The following is a 15004-nucleotide window of genomic DNA, read 5'->3' as shown; positions in this document are numbered from 1 at the left end:
CGACCTCCAGTCACTGCCAAGTCTAGGTCTACACTTCTGGAGACCCTCTTGCAATAGGACCTTCCAAGTCTGCTCTCTTGGTGTGAGACCGTGGACTACTAGCTTGCCCAAAAGGGCCAGATTCTGATACTCTGGATCTATGATCCCAAGCCCTCCCTCTGACCGATTCTGGATGATGGTCGCCCACGCCACCTTGGCCCGAGAGTCCCTGGAACTGTTTGACTCGGCCCAGAGAAAATTTTGCACTAGGTGGCGAAGTTGAACTACACTTGACGAGGAAAAGCAGGAACATGAGGCGATGTACCAAGCCGTCGCTAGCAGGACCTGGTTAACCACTAGGGCTCCGCCTGCTAGGGAAAGGCGAGCAATACTCTTGTAGATCAGCTTCCGTCAAATAGAGTCGAGGACTAGAAGAAACTGTTGGGCAGGAGTGATGTTGAGTTCCACGTGGAACCCTAGGTAACGGACGGTCTGCCCTCTGCACACCCATCTAAATCCCAAGTGGATGCTCCACTTCGTGCTAGAGTCCGGGTCCGTAAGGAAACCAATCGACTTTCACCAATTAATTTTCGTTTCCGCTGTAGTGCAAAACACCTCGAGAGCTAGTCTCACTCTCTCCAGCATCAGGTCGACGTCCTCTATGTAGTCCAAAAGGTTGTTGAGGTGTGGAAGGAAAACTTCGAGCGCCTGTCCTCTAGGCTGGCGAGGGCTGCTCGTGCATGCCCCTTCTATGCGTGGAGAATGGGGTTTCGTGGCGCCTCCTGTACTATTCTCTGCGTGGCTGCTGGGTCTCGTCGGAGTGCTCTCTCCTCCCAACTCTACTGCTTGGCGTGTAGGGTTGCCTCCTGGCAGATACTGCTTGACTCGGCTAGGATCTTTGCAACCTCCTCTGCGATCAGATCCCTTTTGCTCCACTGCCTAGTCCAGAGCTGCTCAATTTGTCTCTTCACCTCCTCCCTCTTGTAGATCAAGTCAAGGATCCGACAGGATTGTGTGTCTAGGGCAAAGGCTGGGGCATCGAGTGTCAGGAGAACCGGGCAATGATCAGATAAAGTGGTGCTAGTCAATTACCCTAGTTGTTCTCCGCGAGAGCATCTCCAGTCTCCCACATAAAACCTGTCGAGCCACTCCAGCAAAATGACCCCTAGCGGCATGTATCCCCAAGAGAAGTCTAGCGATCTCTCCCTCTTGTGGAAGGCTGGGTCTCTCCATGCATCGCATTCTCCTACTGCTAGTAGAAAGACTTGCCATGCCTCCTGTTTCTTCCCAGCCATGCCCTGGTAGTTTCTGCCTTTGCCGTGCTGGTCCTCTAAGGCCTCCAGGTTGTTGAAGTCTCCTCCAACAATCCAAGAGTCCACCTTTGGGAGTCCTGCTGTGATCTCCAGCCTGAATCTGTTGCGTGCCCTAACCTTGGTGGGGGCATAGACATTGAGGACTCCAAGGCACGAGTTCCCAATATCCAATTTGATCCATAGACCCCTCCTTGCTACAATCGTCCCGTGGTTCCGTACACAGGCGGTGAGTCTCGGGCCAAAAGAGGTGCATATGCCTTCACTCTTGCTGTGGGCACCAATGGGATGCTCCCAGTAAGTGTGTGAACTGCCTGGGAGTACCTTCCCTACCCGATGGGCCTGGGCAAGAGTGAGCTTGTCCTCCTACCAAACTATCAACTTCTTGGAACAATGTGCCCCACTGTAGTGGAGGCTGTTCACATTCTAGGATGCAAGATGTAAACTCATTGGGAAACCTGTGATTGACCGAATAGGCATCTGTTCGGTGTGGAAGCTGTTGACGAAGAAGAATAACTATGGGGTATGCGGATACGCTTTGCTGCAGGCCTGAACAGTGAACTCCATTCCCCTATGGTGGCCCTCAGGTGGACCATGGGGGTGATAGATGTACTTGGTGGTACCACCAAGGCATCTATCAGCCACGCTAAGAGACGCGACTCTGTACACTGGTAGAAACGGGCCGCTTGTGCCAAGGGTCACTTGATCACATTCATCGGGGCTCTCCACTGCGGAGGGGTTCGGAAGATAATGCTTAGATGTGGGATCTTGGCCCTAGCCCACCAGTTAATGTCCATCATGCAACCTCGCCACTGTTGGGAAAAGAGTGCTAGTTCTCTTTCTCCCATTTACTAGGAGATGTGGTCTGCGACGTGACTCTTCACCTCGTCCTCTATCTGCGTCATCGTCCAATCTCCTGTATGAGAGATCTAAAGGAAAAAAGCATAGTTTGGTCCATCCGGTGGTGCTAGTAGATGGAACTTGCCGCTCCTTGACCTGTGTGCCACGAAGATTTCCACCTCCACACGTAGGGGAAACTCTCCGCTCTCCACAACTCTCAAGTAGGACCACGGACCACTGCGAAAGAAGTCTTGCGGTGGCAGTTGCGCTTGTCTTGGGAAAGTGTGATGAGCGGCATGGACAAATGAGTTGGTGGTTGCGTGGGGAGGGGGAGATGGGTTGGGGGGGGGGGGGGTCACCTGTACTGGTGGGTGGGAGTTAGGGGGACTGATCAGCGGGGGAGATGGTGGGGAGGGGGAGGATCGAGGGATGGTGGGGTGGTCGGAGGCGCAAGGCGGGTGTTTGGGGGGGGCGAGTGGCTTTGGAGGGGGGGGGGAGTTGTGGACTAGGGTAGGGGGGGAAATGTGCGGAGAAGGGTTGGGGGGTGGGTGTGGGGAATGTGGGCCCTCGGATGAGGTGGCCTATGATGCCTTCGTGGGAGGTGGATATGGAGGCTTGGTGTCCTGCCGGGTGGGGCCAGGAGCGGGGGACTGCGTGGTTCTCTACCGGGGGGGGGACGACGCTCGCCCTCTTGCTCCTTGTTTCCTTGGCTGTGTTTGAGGGGCTGACTGTGGCTCCCCCTACGGTCTCCCTCTTTGTCGTCTTTGGACCTATGTAAAGCCTTCAGTGCCCACTTGCGGGCTTGTTAGCGAAGGCGCCGTGGCTCTGAAGCATGTGCAATCTGCTGCATGATGCTCAAAGTCATGGCAATGTAGGCATTGCCCTGGTTGCCTAGTCACAATAACCTGCTGCCTGAAAGAGGGTCTGCCTGCCTCTATCTCCAAAAATTGTGGTATATTCTTTGTCTCTTTCACTCCCAACCGTACCTTTGGGACTCTTGCGGTTGTCACTGCGTCCGCGAATTAGGCGGGAAGGACAATGCAGAAGAGCTGTCCAAAGTCCTCCACTAACTGGCGATACTCTACCACTAGTCCAAGGAAGAGTAGGGTGACCGGATGTTTAAGGAATCTGTTGTGGAGTGCGAATGCCTCCACTGTGAAGCCACTGTACCAGGGAACCATGTAGATGGCCCCCTTGGTGGAAGCATGGGGTGAGCTATCCACTAGCTCACGGGTTGCATCTGCCGAGGTAAGTTGTACCATGAAGATCCCTTGACCCTTGAGAACCACCTCCACGATCTGCACTGTGCCAACGCGCAGCGTGGAGTGAAGCCAATCTCGAAGTTGGGTCCTAGATGGGGAGTGTCCTACGACTTGCTGAGCAAAGATCGCTCTTTCTTTCAGCTCCAGCTCTATGGCATGGACGGCTAAGAGCTGTTCCTCAGAGAGGATGATGCGCAAGGTGTTTGACTGGGGGGCACTCGTAGAATGCACCAGCATCTGTTGACCAAAAGGTTTCCATTGCATGTTCCTATTGAGAACCTACAAATCTCATTGCTGTGCTACCCGGGGGGGGGGGGGGGGGGGGTTTGCTGCAGAGAGAGGGAGCAACTAGAGGGGAGGCGAGGGGGTGTTGGACACCACTGAACGCCAGCTCTCAACGGGCACAACGCGGGTATTGGGCCTGACGGACGGGGCGGCAAGACGGGAGAGGCGGGGAATTAGGGTGGAGGAGGCAGGGCCCGGGGGGGGGGGGGAGGCTGGTGCGAGATAGCAAGCGGGTGAATAGGGTGGGGGAGAGTTGGCGAGGGGGGGATTGTAGGTGGGGGCGAGTGAGGTGGAGGTAATGCTAGGGGGATCGAGCAGAAGGCGGCGGAGGGAGTGGGCGGGATAGAAGGCGGGGTGAGGCGTATGCGGCTAGTATGCGCGGTGGGGGGGGGGGTAGGCTGGGTAGTGGTGGAGTAGAAAGTGAGCGGGAGGGCGGAGAACACAGTGTCACGGGGGGAGAGAGTTGGGGCGGGGCAGTCGACGAGGGGGGGGGGGGAGTAGGTACGATGGCGGGGGTGGAGCGCAGCGCACGCGATGGCAGGAGCTGGGTCCCTTTTCAAGGGTTTGTGATAGGCGACTTCAATTACATAGCTGAAATTCTGGAACAAGTTACTGGAGCGATGCCAAGTCCCAAATAATGGTCTAATGCTAGACTTCTATGCATTAATAAATGTGATCTTCCATGGCTTGAACTTGTCATCCAATCTCCCTAGAAAATTTTAAAAAGGCTGAGAAATATCATGAGCTGCTGGGTTTAATGCACATGCCCTACAATAATTGAAAACCTTGACGATACCGTAAACCGGAAACCTTGTATTGATAAGAAATATGGCTTGATGTATGCAATGGCATGGATACACTGCAACATGCATGGGCGGTGATTTCTTGTATGCTTTTCGTTCGGGGAAAATAACAATTCTATTGATTATTAGATCCTGTTGGGACAAAGTATCCCAAGGCTAAATATAAAAATAGCCAGGTAAGAAACTGAAGAAAAAGAAAAAGTGCAGGGACTATTTTATGAACTTGCTTCGGTCGCAATCATCTGCTTCAGACATCATCTTAGCAGCCTCTTCCTTGTTTTGTGATCTTTTCAAAGATCAGCTCTTAGACATGGACATAGCACATGATGGGTTGATGGATGTTTTGTTGCATCTGCCTAAAGACGAGTCTTTGGTGGGATGGACTCTCTAATGAGTTCTTTGAGATATATGCAGCTCAATTGGCTGTGCCTTTTGACTGCCGCAAGATCTCTGTTGGTCGTTGTGTGTTCTATACTACATGCGATGAAACAATGCTTCATCTTTTTGTCTCTTGCTTTGTTGCTAGACAAATTTGGAGTTTTGTTTCCAGTGTGTGGTTTGTTGCAACTTAGCACCGGAAATCAGTTTGTTTGTGGATTATGGGAAAGATGATTTCCTCGTCTTTTTTGCATTTAGATTATTCTTGTCTTTTCCATTTCCTTAGATAGACAGCCATGTGGCATATTTGGCGTACTCGGATTGCCTTCATTTTTGATTAAGTATCGGGTATGCATGGTCATGTGGCCCATGTTCGTGGTTTAATATTATGGCAGATCTCCTCTATGGTCTCAGCTGATGTGGTTCTTCCTAACATTGCTGTTCCCTGGCTAGAAATTGTTTGCTCCACTCCAACTATTCTTTTTGAGTGACATTTTTGAGTTGGATTTCTGATAGACTTTTAGTTGTATTTGTGTTTTTTTCTTTGTTGACGTGATGGTCTGATGTAAAAAATATGAGACTTGTTTCCGTTCAGTTTGGGTGGCTTGAAGGCTGGATGTAATTATTCCAATATTAATATACGCTCATTCACGAAAGAAGAAGAAGAGAGAGAGGTGCTACTTTCGTGTTCCTAGAGGCTATTGTCGTTTGTGGGACTCCATTGCGATGTCTTTACGGGCCATGTAGCCTCTCGGCCCTTTGGACCAAGAGGCCCCTTGGTAGGATTGGATGATTAATGGTCGGTTGCATTTGTGCTGTGCTTCAATCAATTAGATATACCACTTGCTTATATGTGATAAGGACTAGCTTGCTTAGAAGGGCAACACCACTTGGGGTCTCCAAAAAGGTCAAGCATGGTGGAAATTTGTGGTGATGACAGGTTGGCTTAACGAAATGCCTTTCAAATGCAAGGTCTTCTTTTGGTGAATGTTGGTGGATGCTCTTCCTCTTGCCTTTGCACTCTGGAAGGGGTGGATTTCCAATGATGGTGGTTTGTTTTGTCAGACGTGTAGAAACTCTTGCCATTGGTTCCTTTCTTACCTCGTAGTGTGGAGGGTCTAGTCACTATTATTGGCCATTTGGTCTCGAGTTGTTGGGCTATTGATGCTTCCAAAAGATTGGGTCTTTGGACATCCCAAGTTCTTAGATCCTACGCAGGCTCATAGGAAAGTGCTCTTTCATTTTTTATGCTTCTAGGGTGGTTGGCACATGTGGACTATGAGGAATGCATTTACCTTTGATGCAACGTTTGGAGTGCAACATCATATAGTCCACTTGAAAGGACTTCTTCATTGGCAGCTTGACATGATTGAGTTGGCATATATTCTCCCTTGGCAGGATTTGCGTTCTTGGCACACTACAGTTTCTTCAATCCCCTCTAGCCCATCTAGTGTCTTTGTACTTTTGATTGTGATGTCTTAGAGAGTCTTGGTGGAGACTATTGTATCTGGTTTAAGTATGATGGCCTAGAGCCAACTTGCATCTTGTAATCTTGTACTTTTTTTGTAATTAATACAATTGACCATTACAAAAAAAGAGAGAGAGGGGGGGGGGGGGGTGGGTTTGGAAAAAAGCTTTTGACTACTTGGACTAGTCTTTTCTTGTAGAACTTATGCATGCCATGGGCTTTGGACCGTGTATGTCTCATTTGATGTACATCATTAATATTGATGCTTCTTCATGAGTTATGCTGAATGGTGGTGTCATTGAGTCCTTAACCTTGCATACTTAGTTGGATAGAGTTGTCCTTTTAGTGCTCAGTTTTTTGCCTTGGTGATGTGAAGAAAATTGCTAGGGTTTGCACTAAGGGAACACAGAGTGTATGGCCATGATAGAAACACAAAGAGACAGACATAGACACAGAAAGCAAAACTTAAACCTTAAACACAAAACTCAAAACTCAAATCCTAAACGGAAAACTCAAAACTCAAAACTCAAACACAGAAGAAGGGAAAGAAGAACATAACTCTGAAGTGAATGAATATTGCAAATGAATGTAAGAGTGTATAGATACTCAAGGGCAAAGTAGTGTGTCGAAGCGTGACGTCCATCGGAGACGGATCCCAAGTCCTTGACCACTAGTTGGAGTGTAGGATGGACAAGATGCAGAAACACAGGTCTTAGGAGGACCTAGAGCACCAAACGCAAGCTAGACAGACGATGAAGAGGGCTGGCAGTTGTTGCCTGCTGTGGAGAAGCTGTTGCCTACACAATTGTAGCAAACGCAATAGCAACAGGTGTGACAGGAGTCTTTGGGGCTCGACAGCCATGTGGGTGTGGATTGATGGCTGAAATGTGCACTCAAGGGTGTGAAATTTGCACATACGGAATGAGGCTGAATGGGGGCAGCCTATCTATTTATAGGTGTTGAAGGGTGCCCCAAAGAATTAGGGTTTTTGGGGCACCAGTGAAACTCTCTTGGATTGCTCCCCTTTTTAGGGTTTTTCATTAATTAAGTGTGTTTTGGGGCTGTTTTAAGAATGCTAATCAGTTGGAAAGCGTGTTTTAGCTGAACAAGCCACCCATCCATTCCTCACCAGGTTATCCCATTTGGTGGATATTGGATAGTTGGTCCTCTTATCCCTTCCTTTTGGTCAACACTTTGTTGGTCTAGTCATTGGCTGATATTACTTTCATGATCTCGAAAGCGGAAAGGGCCAATCTTTGGCAAGGCATTGGATGTTTGGAACCTTTTTGGCCATGCTTCTGGCCTCCATACTAATGCCTCAAAATCCTCCCTTATTAGTTGTATGGAATTAGACTTGTAGAAGTCGGGGTGGCAACGCATACTAATATCCTATGGCAATGTCACCAAGCATCTAGGATATCCTTTGGGTGTTGATATTCAGCCAAAGCACTTGTTGCAATGGCTTTCCCACAAATTGAAGGCTAAGTTTGTCTATCGAAAATCTCGGCCCTAGCCATTCCATGTTTGTCTTAAAGTTGCACAGATTATCATGTTACCTATGCTTTCTTACTACCACTACCTTGAATGATCTTACCGGGCATATCTGTTTCATGCTATGGAAAAAGGACTCGCTGCATGCAGGTATTTCTTGGATTTCTTGGAGCCATGTTTGCACCTTGAAAAGCATGTGAGGAGGAGCAATTCTAGATGTTGAGACTTATATGGTGGCTCTTTGTTAGTCACTTTTTTGAGCTATGTGCAGTGATTGTCACCCTTGGGTCCTTATTATCCCTTTCTTTCTAGAAGATTAAGGACTTGTGCATGGTAATACCACCATTTGAGGCTTGCAATGGCACATCCTTAATAATGGTGGTGAGTTCTCCACATCTTCCTCGATCTTGGTGAATCAATTGGTATGCTCATGGAAACTAGTTTTGTAGAATGTGCAATGACATTGAGCGGAGGATCATTTGGTTGCTAACTCTTCTTGATGGGTTTGTTGGCACATCCACGTTTAACTTTTGTTGCTGATGCCACCCTGACAAGCTGCAGTGTATTGATGTCTTTATGCACAACTAGGAGGTTGATTTGGATCCCTTGGGGATATTGTGGGCTAGATTTTAATAGTGTTGCAGCATAGGGAGCCCTTTCTGGCCCTTGATTCTGATCCTCCTTTGTAACGTTGGTATCTTGCGTGATGGCTAAAGCTTGAAAAGGCTTTGGCTAATTAAGTGTATCATCTCATGATCAAAGATCAACATTGGTTGGGTCACCAGAGCCAATGTTGTTTGGGGCCTACACAAATCTAAGCCTTGGTGGAAAATGATTGTGATGGAAGGGCGGCTAAACAAAACTCTGTTCAAATGTAAAGTCTCTTTGGAGAGTGATGATTGGTGGACTTACCCTTCTCTCAACTCTTTCCAAGCATCAAATCTTTAATGGCAATTGTTTCTTTTCCACTACTAGTGCTGAATATAAAGCTCTAGGACGTTTAGATCAGCCAAGTTGGATACCTTGATCAATCAATGTCCCTTGTGTGGATGCAAATTGAGGTAGTGTTGGTTTCTCCTTGATGATCCTCCCATGTGTAAACTGAGACTATGATAGCTCTCAAGTCTCATGTGTCTTTCTCATGAAGAAACCTATAAGCTACCTTTGGATAGGTCCTCAGTGTCCTAGGGCTCTAATCTTGAGGATTGTCCCCCTAAGCGATCATATCCCGAGGAAGAGGCCAAGGAAACACTGATCACTATAAGCCATGACTTTCAATGGCGGTTGACCACACACCAAATTTGTTGGCTATTGATGGTGCACCCATGGCTACCACACTGTCTTTGATATCTTGCTCCATGTCAACATGAAACTTAATTGGTTGGAGGGCATGAGCTATTAGAATGGTTGGGCTTATATTGGAATCCTTTGGGAAACGTGGGGGATTGTATATTGTTTGGTGAATCAACCTTCTTACTTCATGTGGCTTCTTTAAAATTGATTGGATTTTTGGTAGCTGTTGGGTTTGTATTGTTGCCGTGGTGGATAGAGGATGGAGGAGGACAGAGGCAATAGAAACGGCATGGAGGATGGCATGCAAGAAAGCTTCCTTCGGTGCACACGCCTTCATGTGTGTGTGTGTGTGGTTTTTGGTAAGAACGGAGGTAGGAGTAAGGTGTAGCTAGCCTTGGACAGCTTCTCACTTGAATTGGATGTTGCATGAGTTGCAATAGTACTAACTAGGTGAATGTGGGAGGAGCAAGTATCAGGAGGGCTGTGGATGAGGCTGGTGCAAGGGTAGTTAAGTTGGAAGGGAGGCATAAGAAGTTAGGATGGTGATACAGTAGGCAAATTTTGGCAGGTTGCACGAAGTTTGGTGGAAGGCAGGCAAAGCTCGTTGGTGGAGGGTAGATTGAAATAGGTGGCTGTCATGAGGACATGAATTTTTGAAACCTCACTTAACATGTGGATTAATTTTTAATCACATGATTAAATGTTGCATATGTGAGATGCAACTGGGGTTAAAGTAAATTTATGAGCCCAAGACTTCAGGAAATCACGGGATGTCAAAGGTAAAAGTTGCTATAAGCTATGCCGCATAGGTACTTGGTGGTATCTGGTGCTAGTTGTTGGCCTACGTCATTTATTTGGCCATAAGTGACAGTTGGTGACACTAGAGAGGTGGCGTTTAATTGTACCTAACGCCAATCTGATGGTCAAAGATGGCGCAAAGACACTCGGGAATGGAAGTTGTCTAGCTAATTTAAGTATTGGTGAGTTAGATTATTTTTCAACGCACCAAAATAATTTTTAGATTAATTTTCAGTACTTAAAGACTGAAAATTAATATTTAATTATGGATAATATTGGAAAAACCCTTTGGGAAGGCAGCCACTTGTCAAAAATGGCCATTTAATACTGAAACACGTCTTTAGAGGTTGGAGAGGCATTTTTAGTGTATTCAGCTTGCAAGAGAGAGGGTGAAGATGCTACTGGTCTGATTTGCAGCCATTGGAGGACCTTCTCAGGTGGTGAGAGGCAGGAGAAGACCAATCAACACTAGGTGATAGCATCTACAGGCTGTTGAGACAGGGCAACAGCAGTAAACGATTGATTTTCTTCAGTTCTTTGCATCTACAAGCTGTTGTGGCAGGGCAGCAACTGCATTTGACTGATTTGTAGTCATTCTTCGCGACAAAAGTCTGAATTTTCTCTCTACAGTTTTTTCTCTCATCTCCCAGCCATTTCACAGCCTTGCTTAGAAGATCTCAGCATTTGGACCCTTGGAGGTTGAAAAATTGCAAGCTCCAAGACTTGGATTTTTTAGAGCTGAAAGTGAATTTTAGCTAAATTCAGGTGGAGGACTAGCCAACCATTGAATTTGGGGCATTTCCATCGTCCATGAAGTGGGTGAAGGCCAATTGAGTGTTGGAATCAAGGGGCAAATCAGATTGAAGACTTGTTGGTCACTTTGCACAGCAAGGGGAGTTTGGATTGCGAAGGGGATCAGGAGAATCCCATTGTAAATCAACTGTTTCTTCAATAAAGCTAAAGAAATACCGAAAAGGGCGCCAATTTCGGGGCCAATCGGGTGTGGAGTGTCAAAGATCAGTAGGTAAATTTGTATTTTCAGATTTGCATTAATTGTTTGTTGTTGTAATTAAGTTGTAATCAGGGATTTACCACCCATCCATGGAAGGAAGCTGGTTACAGTGGCAGTAGCAGTGGCCTTTGAGCCAATTTAGGTGGGCACCTCAACAAAATGAGTGACTATTTTGAGCTCATTTATGAAGAGGTCTCCCTAAGTGCATTTTTTTGTCACGTGGATGTGAAATTTTAGTGCTTTGATTAGCATTTGATTAAAAGTTAAACAAATGTGCTAATGCAACTCAACGTGTGAGGTGCAAGTCAATTATTTCATAGTTTAGAATACAGGACCCCGAGATATTAGTTGGTGCCAAAGGCAAAAGTTATAATAAGTTATGTCTGACACGTACTAGGTGGTAGCCAGTGTCAGATTTGGGCCTAGACCAATTTATTGGCCACTAATGTTAGTGGTGACATTAGAGACCATGCATTAATTAAATAATTAATGCTAGTCTAAGGTTCCATAATTGCTCAAGCATAGTTGGGAGACAAGTTGGCCTAGCCAATTTAATTATTGGCTACTGGAATTATTTTTTTGGGCACTAGAATAATAGCATCTAGAAATGGACACACAAGAATATGGTTTGAGACTTCCTGTTTTTGATTGCTTGTTCATTTTTTAATCCATACGTGAAAGTAGACAAGTATTATGTTATTTCAGATGTGTTTAAACCATATTCTTTCGTTTGTCTAACTGGCAGAGTCATACAAGTATGAATGCTATGGTGTCATTTGAAGAGATTTTTGTGTGGAACAAATCATGAAGACTGGCCCTTATCATACAACTATTGAAAAGTCATGACATCTGTTAGTGAAATAAATTCATATGATGTCATGTGATAATTCTCTTATTTCAAGAAAATAGAACTTCTATTTTGATGTATCTAAGTACTCTTTACAGGCGCTTTGTACTTTGTATTTTATCTCAAGGGGATCTTCTTTGAAGTATTATGAATAGAATTTTCTCTTCTTTGAAAAAAAGGGCTATCTCAATTAAACAGAGGAAGTTAGCTATACATTTCAAGGTTTCCATTATACAATAATGATACATTGTAAAATAACATGAGTTAGCCTAACGCAAGGATCGTGTGAAAAGCCGATCACGGTCTAGGTTGTAAGACAATCTATGGACCTACATGAAGGAAGGTGCTTGAGATCCATGTATATAAAAAATCATCTCTTTTTGTCTTGTTGGCTTTGAGTTTGCCCTAGAGTCTCTCCTTTTTGCCATGGAGTGTATGGATAATCTTCATTGAGATGCTTAAAGAGGGTCTATATTGTAGGCCTGTCTTGATGATCAAAGATATTGGTTGTATCTTGCTGTTGAAATGAACCAAGCAATAGTACCATCAATCAATTCCAGTTAGTGATAATGTACATTTTCCAATGTGTTTGTGACAAATTTGGTCTAGGAATTGTGCTATAATGTTGCTTAGAAATAGGAAAGGATTGGCTTTCTGAAATATCCTTGTTGGTGCATCTTAAACATTTGTCCATGACAGAAGCTAATTTTTTGAAGTCACTACCGTAGTCTTAGCTATTCCATGGAAGTCTATCCTAAGGGTTTTGTGCCTTGGGCAATGCCACAAGTAGCACCTCAATGTCACCTTTGGCTCTATGCAGTTGGCACACGTTGCTTACCATAGCCAAGCCATTTTCCATGTTGTGTGCTAGGAGTCATAGGAAGACTGAGATGTCCGTAGGTCTAAAGCTCCCTTGATGTCTACTCTTGTAGTTATTCAAGAAAGGTGATGAGATGCTCTAATTGTGTCAATGGTAGTCAGCAATCGGCATCACTTTTATCCTCCTTATTTGAATTCTACTCCCTTGCTTGGTGGTTGTCCAAAAAAACAAGATATGATGAGGTCTTTGAAGAAAGTGATCACTCCATATGCAATATCTTGGGTTCTAGTGTAGTCTGCAGAGAGATCTCCTTGGGATTGTCATGCAAGTAACTAGTTCAAGGTCTTGTTGTTGTCTATTGTGCGTGACCTAACAAGAGCAATTTGTGAATCTTCATTGATCCAACTCCACTCTCGAGTTTGTCAACGTCTTGGATTGTGAAAGTGAAGAGTCCCTCCGTGTTCTTCACTTTCACCCCAAGTAGGATTTCTGCTCTAGAAAGGAGACATATCCATGTTGATACATGTTTGTATCTTTCTTTCTTTGTGACACATTGTCTCTATGATGGTCTTGGGATCTCTAGGGCCATGTTTTGTGATGTGATAGTTCATTAGTGGTAGAAGAATTGATGATATGTGTGCTATATGTCTGCTCGTGCATGAGATTTTGTGTGTTTTTGGAGAGTTAGGCATGTGAAGCATGTGATAGAGTAAAAACATGTGAACCATGTGATAGAGAAAAACACAATACAGTGCAGTCCAAGCTTGCATTCTTATGCTTGTTTTGTGTGCGTTTTGCTGGATTTTCATTCAGATTGTTTTTTTCATTACTCAAGATGTAGGGTTGGTCCCTCCATTGAATAACTTGACTGTCAGATGCATTCATATATTAAGCTTGCATTGTGCACATATGACAAGTATTTGATTGCTTTAGATTTAAACTAAAATGAATTGTTGTGGGAAAATCCTTTTGTCCTAGGAAGTTAGGATATTCATAACGAAAAGGAATCTATATACGGCTCATTAGTGGATACATGCTGTAAAGAGTGAGTTGCATCATAACACAATTACAGATGCTCATGTATTTTAAGAACTTCTTAGTGATGGCGATCCATGTGCCATGTCACAATCAAAAGAGAAATAATGGAGCCCAAGCTGGAAAACTAGACTAGTCAGAAGGTCATCTTATTTCTAATCAAGCACAATAACAATTCTCAGATCTAGGTATGCTTGATTCTCATATGATTAGAATGAGGTCCCTGCAGTCTCTCCATCTCCCTTTGAGAGCGTGGATGATCTCTGTCCAAATATGAGTGAATGTCTTGGAAGTTAATATCTGCTGTGCTCTATAGCCATGCTGCATCATTTTGTTGAGATATACCAAGATTTGATGCTACCAATGAGCTCCCATCTGTGGCAGTAGTTCATAGTCCTATTTGTTCTGAGAAAAGTTTGCATGATGATATCTGGTTGCTGATCTGATATCTGATAAGCTATGATCCCCTAGAAGTTCTGATATTCACAACTGGGTCTGATGCCTCTGACCTTGCTCCTCAAGTTACCATCATCTTACACACAGGTGCCTACTGCCATGGAAGACTACCATACCATTTTAAGAGCTCTGCTCCAAGTCTCTTGGATCCTGGGGCAATCCTAACTTCAGTGTCTTGGATTCTCCTTGGCTGCCCCACATCTCGAACAGGGCCAGTGAGGCTTTGCTGAGTCTCATAGCTGAAAGCCAGAGGAAGAGCCAGGTTTTATTTGGCCTAAAATTGTCCTCTAGTCACCTGCAGAAATGTGTTGTAGAAGGCTGAGAAATGCTGTATTGTCCCCATCCTACTCATGTATACCCTCCTTACAGCCTGGCAGTGAACTAAAAAGGGAATAGTTATGAGCTCCTTTGTAAAAGGGATCTTTTGTGTCCCCTTCGAGTCTTTGTATAAGCCTCTTTTGTTTAACACATTATCAGCTAGCCTTGCTCGACTCCTTGTAGCCTGCCTTTGTATGTTTGAAGTCTATTATGGTGAGTCACACTCCAGCAATGCTAGCAATCTCTGATGAAGATCTTTCCCAAGTGAGACTCATCGCAATCAGGGAAGGGCAACTCAATCTATCCATTACTTGTCTATCTGTTTCTCTCAGAAAAGGGTGCATAGCGTGTGCTACAAAAATATGACAAAGGGGGCTAGTGGATATCTTTGCCTAAGTGATGTCTCAGGAAGCACATGCTTAGCATTGTGCCCTTCAAAAATATCCAATCGTCTTTGTTATGTGTGTTCTCAAAGTAAGACAATATCTGTTGGTTTGGGCTATAAGTATATACGTGGATTTCAGCATTTGTAAGATCTGATACATCACCAGATTGTTTGATCCAAGACTTCTTGTAATAAGGGTTTAAAAGCTATATCAAGTTTGAAAA

General features: G+C 45.1%; 1 protein-coding gene across 5 annotated transcripts in view; it reads left to right on the top strand.

Moving 5' to 3' along the window:
- The window catches only part of SPK1 (guanyl-nucleotide exchange factor), a 109587-nt gene that overhangs the window by 54955 nt on the left and 39628 nt on the right, over positions 1–15004 (top strand). The gene's annotated exons all lie outside the window — the stretch shown is intronic.

This window comes from Lygodium microphyllum, chromosome 8 (assembly GCF_053477565.2).
Source record: "Lygodium microphyllum isolate KBCC chromosome 8, Lygodium_microphyllum_v1.1.10, whole genome shotgun sequence".
NCBI classification, from domain to species: Eukaryota; Viridiplantae; Streptophyta; class Polypodiopsida; order Schizaeales; family Lygodiaceae; genus Lygodium; species Lygodium microphyllum.
Note: the sequence above shows the minus strand (reverse complement) of the source record. Positions and strands in the feature narration are given on the sequence as shown.